The sequence below is a fragment of the Hyperolius riggenbachi genome, chromosome 7 (assembly GCF_040937935.1).
Source record: "Hyperolius riggenbachi isolate aHypRig1 chromosome 7, aHypRig1.pri, whole genome shotgun sequence".
NCBI lineage: Eukaryota > Metazoa > Chordata > Amphibia > Anura > Hyperoliidae > Hyperolius > Hyperolius riggenbachi.
This window is the reverse complement of record NC_090652.1, coordinates 33676375-33691701: the sequence shown is the minus strand read 5'-3', so window position 1 is coordinate 33691701 and position 15327 is coordinate 33676375. Positions and strand designations below refer to the sequence as shown.

At 43.6% G+C, this 15327-nt stretch overlaps 1 protein-coding gene across 1 annotated transcript in view; it reads right to left on the bottom strand.

Annotated features, from left to right (window-relative positions):
- LOC137525469 (up-regulator of cell proliferation-like) overlaps nucleotides 1-14458 on the bottom strand; it is a 70935-nt gene extending 56477 nt beyond the window's left edge. Inside the window, exon 1 of the mRNA XM_068246569.1 lies at nucleotides 14272-14458. The gene's annotated coding sequence lies outside the window, so the exon portion shown is untranslated. The remainder of the gene's footprint in view (nucleotides 1-14271) is intronic.
- Nucleotides 14459-15327: the final 869 nt, after the last annotated feature.

Here is a 15327-nt window from a genome sequence, read left to right as displayed (position 1 = left end):
ACCTATACCTTGTTCCCATGCCTTGCACCCCTGAAATAGCTCTCCTTTCTGCCTTACCCAGCTCTATTTCTGGCGCTAAAAAATCCATTTTCAGGTACATCCTCATCGGGGCCCGATTATTACTCACTAGGAAATGGAAACAAAAAGCCCTTCCCTCTAAGGCTGAATTAATTGTGCAGGTCAATCATCTCAAAAGAATGGACGAATTACTATTATCTGCTCAGGACAAGAACGACATATTTGTAAAGAGGTGGGCAGTATGGGTAGATTTCTGTGACTCTGACAAACTTACCACATTCCTGAGCAGGGCATAAGAACCCCCCCAATATATTCACATGATGCGCTTAGCCTCAACCAACAACCTGTTATACAAATATTCCCACGTGTTTAGCATAAGACGGTTCCCTGGTTTTCCCTGGTTTCCATACCCCTCTTGCCCTCCCTCTCCCCCTCCCTAGTTACCTTAGTCGTCCCTCTTAAAGGGGATGTTCCCCTCCTCTCCCTCCCTTACCTAACTACCCCCCCCTCTTTCCTCAACCCGTCCTCCCACATAGAAAAATCGGGGATAATAGCTTCTCCTGTTCCTGGAGAATTGGTACGGTACGTTATTTGGTTACTTCATCACTACTGTATATGCCTTTCTACATGCTATGCATACCCTGTTGTCACTCTCAAGATGTTGTATCTGTAGAGTATAAGCTTTGTTACTAGCTGGGTATAACCATTGTACCTGTAACGTTATGATGTAACCCGTTTAAAATCAATAAAATCTGATTTTTGAAAAAAAAAAAAGACCTTTCCAAAACAACTAGGGGGCATGGGTCTTCCCAATATAGAGAAATATTACCATGCCACCAACTTGGAGATGGTAAGGCAATGGTGGAACCCTCAGTCACCCAAACCATGGGTACAACTAGACTCCCACCTCTTAAAAACAAACCTTAGAACTCTACTGACCAGCATCAGTATGGGAGCTAAACTTCCTACAACACCATTTCCCCCCATATTAGCCTCCCTGAAATCATGGGAAAACTTCAACAAACATCCTCCCCCACAGAAATACGCAGTTCAACTCCCAACCTCTATTTCAGCCCTCGAACACTTTACTAAAGACCTTAATCTGAAAACTTGGGAAAACTCAGGTATCCTCCTCCTTAGTGACCTCTTCAATGGCTCCCAAGTCAAATCATTCAAGGAACTACACAAGCAATACAAACTACTCTACTCCCAATTATTTACCTACCATAGAATCTTCCACTTAATAAAATAAAAAAAAATATCCCCTCCGTATATCCATGAAAGCATACTGGCCATGCTTAATTTTATTGGCAATTACAAAGGGGGCATCTCGGTTTGGTATAAAACCCCTACTCGCAATATTCCTTCACCCTTACAAAAATACGCCACAATTTGGTCCCTAGACCTAAATACCGTCATCTCAGTACCAAAATTGGTGGCAGCTAGTGTTGGGCGAACAGTGTTCGCCACTGTTCGGGTTCTGCAGAACATCACCCTGTTCGGGTGATGTTCGGGTTCGGCCGAACACCTGATGGTGTTCGGCCAAACTGTTCGGCCATATGGCCGAACTAAGAGCGCATGGCCGAACGTTACCCGAACGTTCGGCTAGCGCTGTGATTGGCCGAACGGGTCACGTGTAGTGTTGGGCGAACATCTAGATGTTCGGGTTCGGGCCGAACATGGCCGAACTCCGAACATAATGGAAGTCAATGGGGACCCGAACTTTCGTGCTTTGTAAAGCCTCCTTACATGCTACATACCCCAAATTTACAGGGTATGTGCACCTTGGGAGTGGGTACAAGAGGAAAAAATTTTTAGCAAAAAGAGCTTATAGTTTTTGAGAAAATCGATTTTAAAGTTTCAAAGGGAAAACTGTCTTTTAAATGCGGGAAAAGTCTGTTTTCTTTGCACAGGTAACATGCTGTTTGTCGGCATGCAGTCATAAATGTAATACATATAAGAGGTTCCAGGAAAAGGGACCGGTAACGCTAACCCAGCAGCAGCACACGTGATGGAACAAGAGGAGGGTGGCGCAGGAGGAGAAGGCCACGCTTTGAGACACAACAACCCAGGCCTTGCATGAGGACAAGAAGCGTGCGGATAGCAATTTGCATTTTGTCGCCATGCAGTCATAAATGTAATACAGATGAGAGGTTCAATAAACAGGGACCGGAAACGCTAACCCATCACAGATGTTCATTGTTCATGTTACTTGGTTGGGGTCCGGGAGTGTTGCGTAGTCGTTTCCAATTGAGGATTGATTCATTTTAATTTGAGTCAGACGGTCTGCATTTTCTGTGGAGAGGCGGATACGCCGCCGATCTGTGACGATGCCTCCGGCAGCACTGAAACAGCGTTCCGACATAACGCTGGCTGCCGGGCAAGCCAGCACCTCTATTGCGTACATTGCCAGTTTGTGCCAGGTGTCTAGCTTCGATACCCAATAGTTGAAGGGTGCAGATGGATTGTTCAACACAGCTACGCCATCTGACATGTAGTCCTTGACCATCTTCTCCAGGCGATCGGTGTTGGAGGTGGATCTGCACGCTTGCTGTTCTGTGTGCTGCTGCATGGGTGTCAGAAAATTTTCCCACTCCAAGGACACTGCCGATACCATTCCCTTTTGGGCACTAGCTGCAGCTTGTGTTGTTTGCTGCCCTCCTGGTCGTCCTGGGTTTGCGGAAGTCAGTCTGTCGGCGTACAACTGGCTAGAGGAGGGGGAGGATGTCAATCTCCTCTCTAAAGTCTCCACAAGGGCCTGCTGGTATTCTTCCATTTTGACCTGTCTGGCTCTTTCTTCAAGCAGTTTTGGAACATTGTGTTTGTACCGTGGATCCAGAAGGGTATAAACCCAGTAATTGGTGTTGTCCAGAATGCGCACAATGCGTGGGTCGCGTTCAATGCAGACCTAGGCCGAAGAGGTCATAGCCTAGGGTCACAAAACCTGTTTATTGGGCAATTTCAATGGTGGCGAGTCTGACGTACATAAATCGCAGCAATGGCCGTTAGCAACGTCTGAATCTCACGAAATGTCTCATGCAGGTAGAAGACATATTGTTAGACTTGGGCTCCAAAGATGGGTTCCCTACATCTCTGCAAACCAGAGTTACAGGGCTCCAAATTTGGTAAAATCCCCCATAGGCTTTCATTGGGCCTCCTATTTACAGTTCCAAAATCTCACATCTTTTCAAAGGGCAATTACTCAGCAGTGGCAAATTTTCTAGCATTGTAGGGACCCTTAGGGGGAACATGACTGGTGAGTTTTGGGCCCCTAGGCCGAAGAGGTCATAGCCTAGGGTCACAAAAACCTGTTTATTGGGGCTATTTCAATGGTAGTGATGGTGACGTACATAAATCGCAGCAATGGCCGTTAGCAAAGTCTGAATCTCACGAAATGTCTCATGCAGGTAGAAGACATATTGTTAGACTTGGATTCCAAAGATGGGGTCCCTACATCTCTGCAAACCAGAGTTACAGGGGTCCAAAATTGGTAAAATCCCCCATAGGATTTCATTGGCTCCCTATTTCACTTTCCAAAATCTCACATCTTTTCAAAGGGCAATGGCTCAGCAGTACCAAATTTTCTAGCATTGTAGGGACCCTTAGGGGGAACATGACTGGTGAGTTTCGGGCCCCTAGGCCGAAGAGGTCATAGCCTAGGGTCACAAAAACCTGTTTATTGGGGCTATTTCAATGGTAGTGATGGTGACGTACATAAATCGCAGCAATGGCCGTTAGCAAAGTCTGAATCTCACGAAATGTCTCATGCAGGTAGAAGACATATTGTTAGACTTGGATTCCAAAGATGGGGTCCCTACATCTCTGCAAACCAGAGTTACAGGGGTCCAAAATTGGTAAAATCCCCCATAGGATTTCATTGGCTCCCTATTTCACTTTCCAAAATCTCACATCTTTTCAAAGGGCAATGGCTCAGCAGTACCAAATTTTCTAGCATTGTAGGGACCCTTAGGGGGATCATGACTGGTGAGTTTTGCCACTGCTGAGCCATTGCCCTTTGAAATGGTGTGAGATTTTGGAACGGTAAATAGGAGGCCCAATGAAAGCCTATGGGGGATTTTACCAATTTTGGACCCCTGTAACTCTGGTTTGCAGAGATGTAGGGACCCCATCTTTGGAATCTAAGTCTAACAATATGTCTTCTACCTGCATGAGACATTTCGTGAGATTCAGACGTTGCTAACGGCCATGGCTGAGATTTATGTACGCCACCATCACTACCATTGAAATAGCCCAAATAAACAGGTTTTTGTGACCCTAGGCTATGACCTCTTCGGCCTAGGGGCCCGAAACTCACCAGTCATGTTCCCCCTAAGGGTCCCTACAATGCTAGAAAATTTGGTACTGCTGAGCCATTGCCCTTTGAAAAGATGTGAGATTTTGGAAAGTGAAATAGGGAGCCAATGAAATCCTATGGGGGATTTTACCAATTTTGGACCCCTGTAACTCTGGTTTGCAGAGATGTAGGGACCCCATCTTTGGAATCCAAGTCTAACAATATGTCTTCTACCTGCATGAGACATTTCGTGAGATTCAGACTTTGCTAACGGCCATTGCTGCGATTTATGTACGTCACCATCACTACCATTGAAATAGCCCCAATAAACAGGTTTTTGTGACCCTAGGCTATGACCTCTTCGGCCTAGGGGCCCGAAACTCACCAGTCATGTTCCCCCTAAGGGTCCCTACAATGCTAGAAAATTTGGTACTGCTGAGCCATTGCCCTTTGAAAAGATGTGAGATTTTGGAAAGTGAAATAGGGAGCCAATGAAATCCTATGGGGGATTTTACCAATTTTGGACCCCTGTAACTCTGGTTTGCAGAGATGTAGGGACCCCATCTTTGGAATCCAAGTCTAACAATATGTCTTCTACCTGCATGAGACATTTCGTGAGATTCAGACTTTGCTAACGGCCATTGCTGCGATTTATGTACGTCACCATCACTACCATTGAAATAGCCCCAATAAACAGGTTTTTGTGACCCTAGGCTATGACCTCTTCGGCCTAGGGGCCCGAAACTCACCAGTCATGTTCCCCCTAAGGGTCCCTACAATGCTAGAAAATTTGGTACTGCTGAGCCATTGCCCTTTGAAAAGATGTGAGATTTTGGAAAGTGAAATAGGGAGCCAATGAAATCCTATGGGGGATTTTACCAATTTTGGACCCCTGTAACTCTGGTTTGCAGAGATGTAGGGACCCCATCTTTGGAATCCAAGTCTAACAATATGTCTTCTACCTGCATGAGACATTTCGTGAGATTCAGACTTTGCTAACGGCCATTGCTGCGATTTATGTACGTCACCATCACTACCATTGAAATAGCCCCAATAAACAGGTTTTTGTGACCCTAGGCTATGACCTCTTTGGGGTAGGGGCCCGAAACTCACCAGTCATGTTCCCCCTAAGGGTCCCTACAATGCTAGAAAATTTGCCACTGCTGAGTAATTGCCCTTTGAAAAGATGTGAGATTTTGGAACTGTAAATAGGAGGCCCAATGAAAGCCTATGGGGGATTTTACCAAATTTGGAGCCCTGTAACTCTGGTTTGCAGAGATGTAGGGAACCCATCTTTGGAGCCCAAGTCTAACAATATGTCTTCTACCTGCATGAGACATTTCGTGGGGTTCAGACGTTGCTAACGGCCATTGCTGCGATTTATGTACGTCAGACTCGCCACCATTGAAATTGCCCAATAAACAGGTTTTGTGACCCTAGGCTATGACCTCTTCGGCCTAGGACTGCATTGAACGCGACCCACGCATTGTGCGCATTCTGGACAACACCAATTACTGGGTTTATACCCTTCTGGATCCACAGTACAAACACAATGTTCCAAAACTGCTTGAAGAAAGAGCCAGACAGGTCAAAATGGAAGAATACCAGCAGGCCCTTGTGGAGACTTTAGAGAGGAGATTGACATCCTCCCCCTCCTCTAGCCAGTTGTATGCCGACAGACTGACTTCCGCAAACCCAGGACGACCAGGAGGGCAGCAAACAACACAAGCCGCAGCTAGTGCCCAAAAGGGAATGGTATCGGCAGTGTCCTTGGAGTGGGAAAATTTTCTGACACCCATGCAGCAGCACACAGAACAGCAAGCGTGCAGATCCACCTCCAACACCGATCGCCTGGAGAAGATGGTCAAGGACTACATGTCAGATGGCGTAGCTGTGTTGAACAATCCATCTGCACCCTTCAACTATTGGGTATCGAAGCTAGACACCTGGCACAAACTGGCAATGTACGCAATAGAGGTGCTGGCTTGCCCGGCAGCCAGCGTTATGTCGGAACGCTGTTTCAGTGCTGCCGGAGGCATCGTCACAGATCGGCGGCGTATCCGCCTCTCCACAGAAAATGCAGACCGTCTGACTCAAATTAAAATGAATCAATCCTGGATTGGAAACGACTACGCAACACTCCCGTACCCCAACCAAGTAACATGAACAATGAACATCTGTGATGGGTTAGCGTTTCCGGTCCCTTTATTGAACCTCTCATCTGTATTACATTTATGACTGCATGGCGACAAAATGCAAATTGCTATCCGCACGCTTCTTGTCCTCATGCAAGGCCTGGGTTGTTGTGTCTCAAAGCGTGGCCTTCTCCTCCTGCGCCACCCTCCTCTTGTTCCATCACGTGTGCTGCTGCTGGGTTAGCGTTACCGGTCCCTTTTCCTGGAACCTCTTATATGTATTACATTTATGACTGCATGCCGACAAAAAGCATGTTACCTGTGCAAAGAAAACAGACATTTCCCGCATTTAAAAGACAGTTTTCCCTTTGAAACTTTAAAATCGATTTTCTCAAAAACTATAAGCTCTTTTTGCTAAATTTTTTTTTTCCTCTTGTACCCACTCCCAAGGTGCACATACCCTGTAAATTTGGGGTATGTAGCATGTAAGGAGGCTTTACAAAGCACAAAAGTTCGGGTCCCCATTGACTTCCATTATGTTCGGAGTTCGGGTCGAACACCCGAACATCGCGGCCATGTTCGGCCTGTTCGGCCCGAACCCGAACATCTAGATGTTCGCCCAACACTAGTGGCAGCCAACAAAACTATTTCTAAAATATCCCGATGTAATTCCCACTGGGAACTCTCCAAGAAAATACTCTATAAATGGTACAGGACCCCAAGACAAATTGCTTCATTCTCCCCCCAGTCCTCAACATGCTGGAAATGTAAGATCAGCACTGGTACATATGTACATATGTTCTGGGGATGTCCTATTGTATCACGTCTTTGGGCAACAGTTGAGTCCTATATCCGTGAAATTCACACTTCTACGTTCAACCTAAAGCCTGAACTAGCATTACTAATAATCTACCCAGACAACACCCCCTTGAAACTACAACCCCCAATATATCATTTGATTCTTAGCGCATTGTACCTGATAACTACCAATTGGAAGTCCCAAGAAGAAATACCACCTCAACAACTCCTAGCCATTACTAAATATAACCTCAATATGCAGCAGAAAATCAGATCCAGATTAGGTCTTAAACACCCCAACTTTAATTTCCCCTCAGCTTGGTGTTAATCTCACCCCTTTCTCAAGGTACAACATCTATAGACCCTCTATTTTACACTATATAGCGCCGTCAACTAAAGGTCTCTGACCCATTCTTCTCTGAGGAAATAGGCTACCGACTATTCAACTATAGTCAAATATACGAATATTAAGAGCCCCGTTAGGCTCTTTAGTTTTCTTTTAGTCTAGTTTAGTTAAGTTAGGTTACCTTAGCTGAGAGGTAAGGTGCAGATATGTTATAATAAAGAATCTCTCTACCATAGAACAAGATCCCTCATGTAAGTCATCTCAATAATGACACAAAGTCTACACTCTGGTGGTGGCCCATGCTGGCCCTCTGGTTGCACCAGACGTTCCCCAACCTTTTCTCTAAGGATTACCCTCGCTTTGGCTACCTATTAGGTCCTGTAAATGCCATGGCAGAGAGTAAACCACTCATTGACTCTTTCATTGCGCAGACTCTAATTACATAAAAACGCATTTTATATATAAAATATACATTATTGAGATGCTATTGTTTATCTGCAACTGATGACACACCCTAATTTACTACCTGCTGATTAATGATCTATGTACTATAATATACTGTACTACATTCTTCTGTATCTTACTGCACGTTATGATACTATAGTTTATAATACTCTACTGTACTGTTCTAATATGATCTAATATTATGCTACAATATGTTGTTATGCTACTCCAACTACAAAATAAAAAAATGGTTTATAATGCAAAAAAAAAAAAATATCCCCAGTTAAAATTTGTTCACAAACACAAGCTATGGCAGATATCACTGTTAGGCTTTGTTCACATGATACATCTCAAGTGCAATCGCAAGCGCTGAGCGCTTTTGTGATCGCTTTTTAAAGCCGTTTTCTCATTGTTTTTTGAGTGATTTCTGATTTATATAAGCGCTTTTGTAAGTGCTTTTGTTCGGCAATTTGAGCTTTTCTTTCTGCAGACAATCAGGAAATTAACTCTGCTTAGCGATTTTCCTATACCTTGCATTGAAGCGCAAACGCTCTGAAAATGGTGCAGGACCGGCATTTGTGATTGGAATGAAAGCTCATTGCTCATATGAGAACTCTACTATGAAATTCATTGCACAAGTGCCTTTAAAGCACTTAATAAAATCTCAACACGCTCATTGTGTTAACAAGCCCTTATACGCATTTCTTTTTCATTTACCTTTTCTAATAGGACCCAGAGGCTTGTCATGTGCACTATGACATGCCTCTTGTCATTCTATTGCCACTGACAGACCCCCCCCCCCCCCCCCCCCCGCAAGCAGATTGTCACTAGCCTGTTTTGTTTATCTTAAGGCTTGTCAGTCAGCCTCCTCTGCATCGCCTCCTCAATAACATGCTCCCCTCACTGTTAGCTTCCTCCTACAGGAAACCAAGCCGGGACCCAGGAAGTACCCAGGAAGAGGCATGGCATGCCTCTGGGTCCTATTAGGATTTCAATATTCCGCCTCGGGTTCTCAGTTTCAAGCAAAGTTGCCTTAAGCCCCATCTACACGATACGATTCTTTGTGCAATTCAATTACGATTCTATTTACGTTCCGATTAAATCCGACATGTCCGATTGGAATTTGATTCGATTCAATTTGATTTGCCATTGCAAAACAATGGCACTGCAACATTGCTGAAAGGTTGAAGTGCGGCCATACAGGACCTCTATTGCGAAAATCTTAAAATTTAAAGTACAAGTAAACATATACAAATAAGAAGTACATTTTTCCTGGAGTAAAATGAGCCATAAATTACTTTTCTCCTATGTTGCTGACAATTACCGTAGGTCATAGATATCTTACAGAACCAACAGGTTTTGGACTAGCCCATCTCCTCCTGGGGGATTATCAGGGTTTTCTTTATTTTCAAAAGTACTTAGTAAATGGCAGTTGCTCCATCCAACTGCCAAAGAGGTGTACAGTGAGCAGGGAGGCTGGCCAGCATCTTTGTATAAGTCTTTATAAAGAATAAAACCCTTGCTGAGAATCCCCCATAGAGAGATGGACTAGCCCAAAACCGGTCGGTAATGTCAGATTTCTACTACCTACTGTAAGTGACAGCAACATAGGAGAGAAGTAATGTATGGCTCATTTTACTCTGGAAGAAATGTACTTCTTATTTGTAAGTGCTTACATTTATTTTTTAATTTTACACTTTTTCGCGATAGTGGTCCTTTAACCTCCCCGGCGTTCAATTTTCCCAGGATTTCTTTGCAAAATGTGATAAAATTTATTTTTAAAACTTTTTTTTTTCCTGTAACTTGCCAAAATGTGTCAAGCAAGGGTCTTGTATACAGTGCAGGAGAGTATTGATGTGTATGCACGTTTATACTGTTCACAGCATGTTTTTATGGATGGACATTTCTGTCCATACCGCTGGGGAGGTTAAGTATGCCTCACTCCCCATGTAAAGATGCAGTGCAATATTGTGTTGTTACCCACTGTGCCACACCGTGATCAACGTGGTAGCCCCATAGGACTATCATTGTTTCTGCGTCAGGATGCAACGATTTTGTGCGACACAACGCAATGGTCAGAGTGTGAAAGGACCCTTAGAGAGGCTGTAAGAGTAGATTTTCCAACTGAGAAATTAGTACATTCTGGGTTAGGCAAGTGATGGCTAACCTTGGCACTCCAGCTCTGACAAAACTACAAATCCCATCATGCCTCTGCCTCCCCGAGTTATGCTTAGAGCTGTCAGTGTATTGTGATGCCTCATGGGACTTGTAGTTCAGTGATGAGCGAAAATGCAAAAATTCTTTGCGACAAATTTTCGCCTAATTTTATTTCGACAGGCGAATTTTCAAATGAATATTTTTGCGTAAATTTTCACCTTACGTTACGTCACGTTATTTTTGCGTAAAATTTGTAGTTTATCGTGTACGTAAGTCGTAGTACCGCTATGCAAAGCTTTGCCACGCATGTATTAGCAGATTATTGCGGACATTTTTCCGCATAAGAGCATAAGCGTCCGTATACAGCAAAATTTCTTACGGATTATTACGGAAAATTTTCCACAAAAGGGCATAAGCGTCCGCATACAACGAAGTTCCTTGCTGATTATTGCGGACATTTTTCCGCATAAGGGAATAAGCGTCCGCATACTTCAATTTTCGATGCTGGTCGAAAACGCGAATATTTCTGAAGATTTTCATGAAAATTTGCCGAATTCGAAATCGGGATATTCGATGCGAAAATTTGTTGGGTGAAAATTCGCAAGCAACATTGTTGTAGTTCCACCACAGCTGGAGTGCTAAGGTTAGCCTTTACTGGGTTAGTCTGTGAAGTACTCCTTATCTAGTATTACTGCACCAACTCCCACATATCTGCATCAGTAATTAGAGATGTCGCGAACATCAAATTTTGGGTGCATGTACGGCGAACTCGAACTTTTGGAAAAGTTTGAGTTTGCGTGAACCAGGTGAACCGCCATAGACTTCAATGGGCAGGCAAATTTTGAAACCTACAAAGACTGTTTCTGGCCACAGAAGTGATGGAAAACTTGTTTCAAAGGGTCTAACACCTGGACAGGAACATGCCGGAGGGTGATCCATGCCAAAGGTCGCACCAAAAATTTCAGAGTTGACGCAAAGTCGGGTTTTAATACCTAAAGGGCAGAAATCCCAGTACATTCCTACATTTGAGGAATAAAGGGCTGCTTTTAAATGTCCAGAGTGGTAATGTAAAAACAGCAGAAGGATGAAGTAGCCCTCAGAAGGGCTGTTTGGGATGCTTTAACAGCAAAATAAAAAGGCCTAGCAAATGCTTTACCTATCTCCAGCAAGCTCTGTCCCTTCCTCTCACTATTCCAGCCAAAGACAGACAGCCTTTTTATAGGGGCGGGGGGTTTCCATGAGGGAGTGCAGACTGATTGGCTGCCATGTGCCTGCTGATTGTGAGGCGCAAGCACGAATACCTGATCTTTGCCAAATAGTACTCACGGGCGAAGCGTTAGGGCCATCTCTATCAATAATTAGTGGCACAAGGTAGAACAGGTTGCAATACCACAAGAGTAATAATCTTCTGCAACAAATACCAATCTGACACATTGGGCCTGATTCACAAAGCGGTGCTAACAGTTAGCACGCTGGTGAAAAGCCCTTTATCATGCCTAAACTCAGTTTAGGCATGATAAGTTTAGGTGTGATAAGTTTAGGTGTGATAAGTTTAGGCATGATAAGTTTAGGTGTGATAAGTTTAGGCGTGATAAGTTTAAGCACCAACTGGGTTAGCACCGCAGTGAAGAGCTGATCAAAAGTGTTGCGTTAGCAAAGTCTGGTGCACTTTGCATAAAGTTTAATGGCGCTGATTTTCGTGCGGGACTTTGCAAGCGATCTAAACTTATCTAAACTTATCATGCCTAAACTTATCACACCTAAACTTATCACTCCTAAACTTATCACGCCTAAACTGGCCTTTCACCAGCGTGGTGCAATGGTTATCATGCCTAAAGTCTCTAACTGGGTTAGCACCGCTTTGTGAATCGAGCCCATTGGGCCTGATTCACAAAGCGGTGCTAACAGTTAGCACGCTGGTGAAAAGCCCTTTATCATGCCTAAACTCAGTTTAGGCATGATAAGTTCAGGGGCTCGATTCACCAAGCGGTGCTAACCCAGTTATCACGCCTAAAGGACTTTAGGCGTGAAGAGGGCCTTTTCACCACGGTGCTAACACTTTGCACCGCTTGGTAAATCGAGCCCCAGGTGTGATAAGTTTAGGTGTGATAAGTTTAGGCATGTTAAGTTTAGGTGTGATAAGTTTAGGTGTGATAAGTTTAGGCATGTTAAGTTTAGGTGTGATAAGTTTAGGCATGATAAGTTTAAGCACCAACTGGGTTAGCACCGCAGTGTACAGCTTATCAAAAGTTTTGCGCTAGCAAAGTCTGGTGCACATCGCATAGAGTTTAATGGCGCTGCTTTGCGTGCGGGACTTTGTGTGCGATCTAAACTTATCTAAACTTAGCATGCCTAAACTTATCATGCCTAAACTTATCACACCTTGGGCCTGATTCACAAAGCGGTGCTAACAGTTAGCACGCTGGTGAAAAGCCCTTTATCATGCCTAAACTCAGTTTAGGCATGATAAGTTTAGGTGTGATAAGTTTAGGTGTGATAAGTTTAGGCATGAAAAGTTTAGGTGTGATAAGTTTAGGCATGATAAGTTTAAGCGCCAACTGGGTTAGCACCGCAGTGCACAGCTGATCAAAAGTTTTACGCTGGCAAAGTCTGGTACACTTCGTATAAAGTTTAATGGTGCTGCTTTGCGTGCGGGACTTTGCAAGCGATCTAAACTTATCTAAACTTAGCATGCCTAAACTTATCACACCTAAACTTATCATGCCTAAACTTATCACACCTAAACTGGCTTTTCACCAGTGTGGTGCAATGGTTATCATGCCTAAAGTCTCTAACTGGGTTAGCACCGCTTTGTGAATCGAGCCCCTAAACTTATCACGCCTAAACTGACTTTTCACCAGCATGGTGCAATGGTTATCATGCCTAAAGTCTCTAACTGGGTTAGCACCGATTTGTGAATCGAGCCCATTGAGTACTAGGCATTGACTGAGGGCTGTTCAGTTAAAAAAAAAAATGGGTTGGTAAACTACCGCATTCAGCATTTTAGATTTGTTTCCCCCAAGTTCCGCAACTCCCAGGATTTCATAACTATGGTTTGAATCGCCCTAATTTTGCCCTAATTTTGAAAGTCAGCCATTGTAGCTCCTCTTCTTTTCAACATAAATATAACCGTGTCTTTAAACATCACCTGATTGGTTTCACCCTACTATACCCCTCTCTCCCTCTCAACCCCTCCCTCTCCCCCCCCCCCTTTCCTCCCCCCCCCCCCTGTTGTCCTCCCCTCCTAATCCCACTCCTCTTCAGCCCCTTTCCCCACCTTTATGCCCACCTATAATGTTTATTACATGGCAGTTTAATATACAACTATTATAGAGAATGTATCTATTTGCTAATTGTTTTTGGACTATCCACGTTTGACATAAACAGCACATAGGTTGTTTAACTGCTGTTAAATAATATTGTTATTCAGTAAGACTCAGAGGGCCTGATTCACAAAACGGTGCTAACTGTTAGCACGGCTGTTAGCACGGCTTTTTGTGCGTTTTAGCCGTTTTCACATGAAAAAATGATTTTCGTGCAAAAATTCCCATTTGCGCATTAACGCAAAATTTTCACATGTTAACATTCGCGTTCGCGTGATAACGTGAATTTATCACGCAAACGTGACCGTTAACGCACAAAAAAATCACGTTCTCGCGTGAGCGAGAATTTTTGCGTGCGAAAACCGTTATCACACAAAATTTCAGGTAAACCACTTTTCATAGCGTGCTAACAGTTATCACCGTTTTGTGAATCAAGACCAGTGTGTCTTTGAATGCTATTCTCCTGCCATTCCTTTATAGATGTTTGTACTCCTTTTTTAAAGCTATTAACAAATTTGAACAAGAAAAATCTAAATTGGTAGAAGCCCCAGGTAAGTTAAACTAATTTTTTTCCCCTTCACTTTCGGTTCACTTTAAGTGCCAACTGATCATGCATGCCCTGCTGCTCCCGCCAACCTATGCTGTTAGGCAATTATATAATATCACCATGCCAGGAAATGGCGAAAAAAAGACAACCCTGAAGTGTGGTGAATCCTCTTTTCCTAATTGGAAGAATGGGAATGTATATCATCTTACCCTGTTGTATTTATATCCAGTGTCCCTCTCCAGGGATCGGTGTCCAGTTACCTTGGACAATATAGGATTAGGTCTTCATCCTGCTGTGGTCATTCAGATTATTTGCAAGTAATGAAAATACTTTTACTTCTACTATCTAGTTTGATATTCATCTCTGCCCTAAGAAACCTGCAGTATATCTTATCATGTTTCCTATAAACCTTGCCATGACTCATAATAGAACATGCATCGACCTTTGCTCTGGCTATGGGACAGGAGAGGAGGTGGAGCAACTTTGCACTCTCATCCTACAATAATTACAGTTAACTGTTTAAAAACAGATGTTCACGGAAGCAGAAATAGTGCTATTATTGGATTTTGCATAGTATTCACTCCAGAAATATATTGCATGCAATAGCTACCTAGACAGCATTAGTCTTTTGGGCAATAAAGATGATGCTTCCAAGCAGTGGTGCTCAGCAAGATTTCGGATATTCAGACTACCCAGATAATCCGAACTTTTTCCACTATCCGAACTTTGAATAGCAAGTCGGATATTTTTTAAAATCCGAATAGACTATGGGCCTGATTCACAAAGCGGTGCTAACAGTTAGCACCCTGGTGAAAAGCCCTTTATCACGCCTAAACTCAGTTTAGGCATGATAAGTTTAGGTGTGATAAGTTTAGGTGTGATAAGTTTAGGCATGATAAGTTTAGGTGTGATAAGTTTAGGCATGATAAGTTTAAGCACCAACTGCGTTAGCACCGCAGTGCACAGCTGATCAAAAGTTTTGTGCTAGCAAAGTCTGGTGCACTTCGCATAGAGTTTAATGGCGCTGCTTTGCGTGCAGGACTTTGCACGCTATCTACACTTATCTAAACTTAGCATGCCTAAACTTATCACACCTAAACCTATCACACCTAAACTTATCACGCCTAAACTGGCTTTTCACCAGTGTGGTGCAAAGGTTATCACGCCTAAAGTCTTTTAGGCGTGATAACTGAGTTATCACCGCTTTGTGAATCAGGCCCTATCTGAGCAAACCTGGATTTCCCATCTGAAATCCGAAATCCGGG